Source organism: Oncorhynchus tshawytscha, unplaced genomic scaffold (genome assembly GCF_018296145.1).
Source record: "Oncorhynchus tshawytscha isolate Ot180627B unplaced genomic scaffold, Otsh_v2.0 Un_contig_5476_pilon_pilon, whole genome shotgun sequence".
NCBI lineage: Eukaryota > Metazoa > Chordata > Actinopteri > Salmoniformes > Salmonidae > Oncorhynchus > Oncorhynchus tshawytscha.
The window spans coordinates 65,001-72,500 of NW_024609127.1; the positions used below are offsets into that span (position 1 = coordinate 65,001).

General features: G+C 42.6%; 1 pseudogene; it reads right to left on the reverse strand.

Annotated features, from left to right (window-relative positions):
• LOC121844313 overlaps positions 1 to 7,500 on the reverse strand; it is a 45,875-nt pseudogene that overhangs the window by 31,409 nt on the left and 6,966 nt on the right.

A 7,500-nucleotide genomic window follows, 5' to 3' on the forward strand; every position in this document is an offset into this window, starting at 1 on the left:
GAGAGGGAGAGGATGGAAAGAGAGAAGAGGAGAGAGAGGGAGAGGATGGAAAGAGAGAAGAGGAGAGAGAGAGGGAGAGGATGGAAAGAGAGAAGAGGAGAGAGAGAGGGAGAGGATGGAAAGAGAGAAGAGGAGAGAGAGGGAGAGGATGGAAAGAGAAGAGGAGAGAGAGGGAAGAGGAGAGAGAGGGAAGAGGAGAGAGAGGTAGAGGATGGAAAGAGAGAAGAGGAGAGAGGGAAGAGGAGAGTGAGGGAAGAGAGAGGGAAGAGGAGAGAGGGAGAGGGTAAAGGAGAGAGGGTAAAGGAGCGAGAGGGAAGATGAGAGAGAGGTAGAGGATGGAGAGAGAGAAGAGGAGAGAGGGAGAGGGTAAAGGAGCGAGAGGGAAGATGAGAGAGAGGTAGAGGATGGAGAGAGAGAAGAGGGGAGAGAGAGATGGAGAGAGAGGAGGGATGGAGAGAGAGAAGAGGGGAGAGAGAGGAGGGATGGAGGATTAGATCGAGAATAAAGGAGAGAGAGGTAGAGGATGGAGAGAGAGAAGAGGGGAGAGAGAGGAGGGATGGAGGATTAGATAGAGAATAAAGGAGAGAGAGGAGGGATGGATGGAGAAGAGGGGGAGAGAGAGGAGGGATGGAGGATTAGATAGAGAATAAAGGAGAGAGAGGTAGAGGATGGAGAGAGAGAAGAGGGGAGAGAGAGGAGGGATGGAGGATTAGATAGAGAATAAAGGAGAGAGGAGGGATGGAGGATTAGATAGAGAATAAAGGAGAGAGACAGCAGAGTGAATACCTTAACTTGTTTCCTGCGGTTCTCGTTCTCATCCAGTGGCTGTCTGATGACGATGGGCTCACGCACCTCCGAGATCACCTCCGCCACCTGGTGCACACACACAGGTTACAACTTTCACTACACCTTTATCTACTGTGAGTGTGTGTGCGTGTGTGTGTGTGTGTGTAACCTACGGTCTGAATGCGTCTGTGGTCGTCAGGTATCAGGGTCAGTAGTTTCTCCGTCAGCAGAGAGACCAGAGAGGGAGGAGTCTGAGGTAGGACCAGCATCTCCTGTAACACAGCCACCACACGCTTCCTATACGCACACAGAGAGAGAGAGAGTTACATGAACACTTTCTGTAGCACCATATACAAGGAGAAAGATAAACCTGATTAACTTCCTGCCCGACTAGACGCACTGTCGTTGAATCAACCAATGGTGGTGTACCACGTCATCGACTGAGTCGTTAGCTGACATGTTAAAGAGATCAGATTACTGTATCATGTGATGTGGTTAGTTGAATCAACCAATGGTGGTGTACCACGTCATCGACTGAGTCGTTAGCTGACATGTTAAAGAGATCAGATTACTGTATCATCTGATGTGATAAATATCTATCCAGGCGTCTGTTATGTAGTTAAGCACAAACTCAACCACTGATGGCTACATTGCCTCCCCCAACCATCCCCTCCTCCCATCACCCCCTCCTCCACCTCTCTCACCCACCCCCTCCTCCCATCCCCCCCTCCTCCACCTCTCTCACCCATCCCCTCCTCCCATCACCCCCTCCTCCACCTCTCTCACCCATCCCCTCCTCCCATCACCCCCCCTCCTCCACCTCTCTCACCCATCCCCTCCTCCCATCCCCTACTCCTCCACCTCTCTCACCCATCCATCCCCTCCTCCCATCCCCCTCCTCCACCTCTCTCACCCATCCCCTCCTCCCATCACCCCTCCTCCACCTCTCTCACCCATCCCCTCCTCCCATCACCCCCTCCTCCACCTCTCTCACCCATCCCCTCCTCCCATCACCCCCTCCTCCACCTCTCTCACCCATCCCCTACTCCTCCACCCTCTCACCCATCCCCTCCTCCTCCACTCTCTCACCCATCCCCTCCTCCCATCACCCCCTCCTCCACCTCTCTCACCCACCCCCTCCTCCCATCATCCCCTCCTCCCATCACCCCCTCCTCCACCTCTCTCACCCATCCCCTCCTCCCATCACCCCTCCTCCACCTCTCTCACCCATCCCCTCCTCCCATCACCCCCTCCTCCACCTCTCTCACCCATCCCCTACTCCTCCACCTCTCTCACCCATCCCCTACTCCTCCACCTCTCTCACCCATCCCCTCCTCCCATCACCCCCTCCTCCACCTCTCTCACCCATCCCCCCCCCCTCTCACCCATCCTCCTCCCATCACCCACCCCCACTCTCACCATCCCCCTCTCACCTTCCTCCCTCTTCATTGGTATCCAGACAGCCGGTGAGGTGGATGAGTTGTTGAGAGATGAACTCTTTAGTCATCACCAGCTCCAGCTGAGCAAAGTCTCCTTTCTGCTCTTCAGACAGCACCGGGACACACTTCATATACCTGGTATTACACATTAGTTATAACACTTCATATACCTGGTATTACACATTAGCTATAACACTTCATATACCTGGTATTACACAGTAATGGTTATAACACTTCATATACCTGGTATTACACAGTATTAGTTATAACACTTCATATACCTGGTATTACACATTAGTTATAACACTTCATATACCTGGTATTACACAGTATTAGTTATAACACTTTATATACCTGGTATTACACATTAGTTATAACACTTTATATACCTGCTTTACACAGTAATAGTTATAACACTTCATATACCTGGTATTACACATTAGTTATAACACTTCATATACCTGGTATTACACAGTAATAACACTTCATATACCTGGTATTACACATTAGTTATAACACTTCATATACCTGGTATTACACAGTAATAGTTATAACACTTCATATACCTGGTATTACACAGTAATAGTTATAACACTTCATATACCTGGTATTACACATTAGTTATAACACTTCATATACCTGGTATTGCACATTAGCTATAACACTTCATATACCTGGTATTACACAGTAATAGTTATAACATGTTAACACTACACTGTCTTCATATACCAGTTATAACATGTTAACACTACTACACTGCCTTCATATACCAGTTATAACATGTTAACACTACTACACTGTCTTCATATACCAGTTATAACATGTTAATGTAGGTATACATCAGTTATAACATGTTAACACTACTACACTGTCTTCATATACCAGTTATAACATGTTAACACTACTACACTGTCTTCATATACCAGTTATAACATGTTAATGTAGGTATACATCAGTTATAACATGTTAACACTACTACACTGCCTTCATATACCAGTTATAACATGTTAACACTACTACACTGCCTTCATATACCAGTTATAACATGTTAACACTACTACACTGTCTTCATATACCAGTTATAACATGTTAACACTACTACACTGTCTTCATATACCAGTTATAACATGTTAACACTACTACACTGTCTTCATATACCAGTTATAACATGTTAATGTAGGTATACATCAGTTATAACATGTTAACACTACTACACTGCCTTCATATACCAGTTATAACATGTTAATGTAGGTATACATCAGTTATAACATGTTAACACTACTACACTGTCTTCATATACCAGTTATAACATGTTAATGTAGGTATACATCAGTTATAATGTTAACACTACTAAACTGTCTTCATATACCAGTTATAACATGTTAACACTACTACACTGTCTTCATATACCAGTTATAACATGTTAACACTATTACACTGCATTCATATACCAGTTATAACATGTTTATAATAATGTAGGTATACATCAGTTATAACATGTTAATGTAGGTATACACATCAGTTATAACATGTTAACACTACTACACTGCATTCATATACCAGTTATAACATGTTAACACTACACTACTACACTGTCTTCATATACCAGTTATAACATGTTAATGTAGGTATACATCAGTTATAACATGTTATTACTACACTGTCTTCATATACCAGTTATAACATGTTAACACTACTACACTGTCTTCATATACCAGTTATAACATGTTAACACTACTACACTGTCTTCATATACCAGTTATAACATGTTAACACTACTACACTGTCTTCATATACCAGTTATAACATGTTATTACTACACTGTCTTCATATACCAGTTATAACATGTTAACACTACTACACTGCCTTCATATACCAGTTATAACATGTTAACACTACTACACTGTCTTCATATACCAGTTATAACATGTTAACACTACTACACTGTCTTCATATACCAGTTATAACATGTTAACACTACTACACTGTCTTCATATACCAGTTATAACATGTTAACACTACTACACTGTCTTCATATACCAGTTATAACATGTTAACACTATTACACTGCATTCATATACCAGTTATAACATGTTAATAATAATGTAGGTATACATCAGTTATAACATGTTAATGTAGGTATACACATCAGTTATAACATGTTAACACTACTACACTGCATTCATATACCAGTTATAACATGTTAACACTACACTACTACACTGTCTTCATATACCAGTTATAACATGTTAATGTAGGTATACATCAGTTATAACATGTTATTACTACACTGTCTTCATATACCAGTTATAACATGTTAACACTACTACACTGTCTTCATATACCAGTTATAACATGTTAACACTACTACACTGTCTTCATATACCAGTTATAACATGTTAACACTACTACACTGTCTTCATATACCAGTTATAACATGTTATTACTACACTGTCTTCATATACCAGTTATAACATGTTAACACTACTACACTGCCTTCATATACCAGTTATAACATGTTAACACTACTACACTGTCTTCAAATACCAGTTATAACATGTTAACACTACTACACTGTCTTCATATACCAGTTATAACATGTTAATGTAGGTATACATCAGTTATAATGTTAACACTACTACACTGTCTTCATATACCAGTTATAACATGTTAACACTACTACACTGCCTTCATATACCAGTTATAACATGTTAACACTACTACAATGTCTTCATATACCAGTTATAACATGTTAATGTAGGTATACATCAGTTATAACATGTTATTACTACACTGTCTTCATATACCAGTTATAACATGTTAACACTACTACACTGTCTTCATATACCAGTTATAACATGTTAACACTACTACACTGTCTTCATATACCAGTTATAACATGTTAATGTAGGTATACATCAGTTATAACATGTTAACACTACTACACTGTCTTCATATACCAGTTATAACATGTTAACACTACACTGTCTTCATATACCAGTTATAACATGTTAATGTAGGTATACATCAGTTATAACATGTTAACACTACTACACTGTCTTCATATACCAGTTACAACATGTTAATGTAGGTATACATCAGTTATAACATGTTAACACTACTACACTGCCTTCATATACCAGTTATAACATGTTAATGTAGGTATACATCAGTTATAACATGTTAATGTAGGTATACATCAGTTATAACATGTTAACACTACTACACTGCCTTCATATACCAGTTATAACATGTTAATGTAGGTATACATCAGTTATAACATGTTAACACTACTACACTGTCTTCATATACCAGTTATAACATGTTAACACTACACTGTCTTCATATACCAGTTATAACATGTTAATGTAGGTATACATCAGTTATAACATGTTAACACTACTACACTGTCTTCATATACCAGTTACAACATGTTAATGTAGGTATACATCAGTTATAACATGTTAACACTACTACACTGCCTTCATATACCAGTTATAACATGTTAATGTAGGTATACATCAGTTATAACATGTTAATGTAGGTATACATCAGTTATAATGTTAACACTACTACACTGTCTTCATATACCAGTTATAACATGTTAACACTACTACACTGTCTTCATATACCAGTTATAACATGTTAATGTAGGTATACATCAGTTATAACACTACACTACTACACTGTCTGGACACACCTAGCAGCAATGTTTCTCTGGTTGGCAGACAGCACTGGCAGGCCCTTCACATATCTAGAGAGAACAGACGGGAGACAATGGACTGTATTCACAAAGAGGCTCAGAGGAGGAGTGCTGATCCGGTCCATATCACTATAATCTAACAGGCCAAACTGATCCTAGATCAGAACTCCTTCCTTGAGACAGCGGACACAATGGCCTGTCAGAGTACTGACCCTAACATCTCTACAGTCTACCTACACGCTTCCAGTCTAGATATCACTAGGACTAGTCTTAAAATACTGGTCCTATAGACTGACGACAGACTTGAGTCAGTGTTTCCCCAAACCTCTCCTCCAATACCACCAATACCACCAATACCACCAAGCCTGTCCAAGGATTTGATATATTCCACGACTAGCAGAGCTGATGTACCCTGGGAAAGGGTTGGGGGGGTACTGGCTAGAGGTACATACAGGAGAGGGTAGGGGGAGTTGACATATGTGATGTGATGTAGTCAGGGTGATGTAGTGGGGGTCTTACCCGTAGTCAGGGTGATGTAGTGGGGGTCTTACCCGTAGTCAGGGTGATGTAGTGGTGGTCTTACCCGTAGTCAGGGTGATGTAGTGGTGGTCTTACCCGTAGTCAGGGTGATGTAGTGGGGGTCTTACCCGTAGTCAGGGTGATGTAGTGGTGGATAGTCAGGGTGATGTAGTGGTGGTCTTACCCGTAGTCAGGGTGATGTAGTGGTGGTCTTACCCGTAGTCAGGGTGATGTAGTGGGGGTCTTAACCGTAGTCAGGGTGATGTAGTGGGGTCTTACCCGTAGTCAGGGTGATGTAGTGGGGTCTTAACCGTAGTCAGGGTGATGTAGTGGGGGTCTTACCCGTAGTCAGGGTGATGTAGTGGGGGTCTTACCCGTAGTCAGGGTGATGTAGTGGGGTCTTACCCGTAGTCAGGGTGATGTAGTGGGGGTCTTACCCGTAGTCAGGGTGATGTAGTGGTGGTCTTACCCGTAGTCAGGTGTGAGTGGTGGGGGTCTTACCCGTAGTCAGGGTGATGTAGTGGGGGTCTTACCCGTAGTCAGGGTGATGTAGTGGTGGTCTTACCCGTAGTCAGGGTGATGTAGTGGGGGTCTTACCCGTAGTCAGGGTGATGTAGTGGGGGTCTTACCCGTAGTCAGGGTGATGTAGTGGTGGTCTTACCCGTAGTCAGGGTGATGTAGTGGTGGTCTTACCCGTAGTCAGGGTGATGTAGTGGTGGTCTTACCCGTAGTCAGGGTGATGTAGTGTTGGTCTTACCTGTAGTCAGGGTGATGTATGGGGTGTAGTGGTGGTCTTACCCGTAGTCAGGGTGATGTAGTGGTGGTCTTACCCGTAGTCAGGGTGATGTAGTGGTGGTCTTACCCGTAGTCAGGGTGATGTATGGGGTGTAGTGGTGGTCTTACCCGTAGTCAGGGTGATGTATGGGGTGTAGTGGTGGTCTTACCCGTAGTCAGGGTGATGCATGGGGTGTAGTGGTGGTCTTACCCGTAGTCAGGGTGATGTATGGGGTGTAGTGGGGTCTTACCCGTAGTCAGGGTGATGTATGGGGTGTA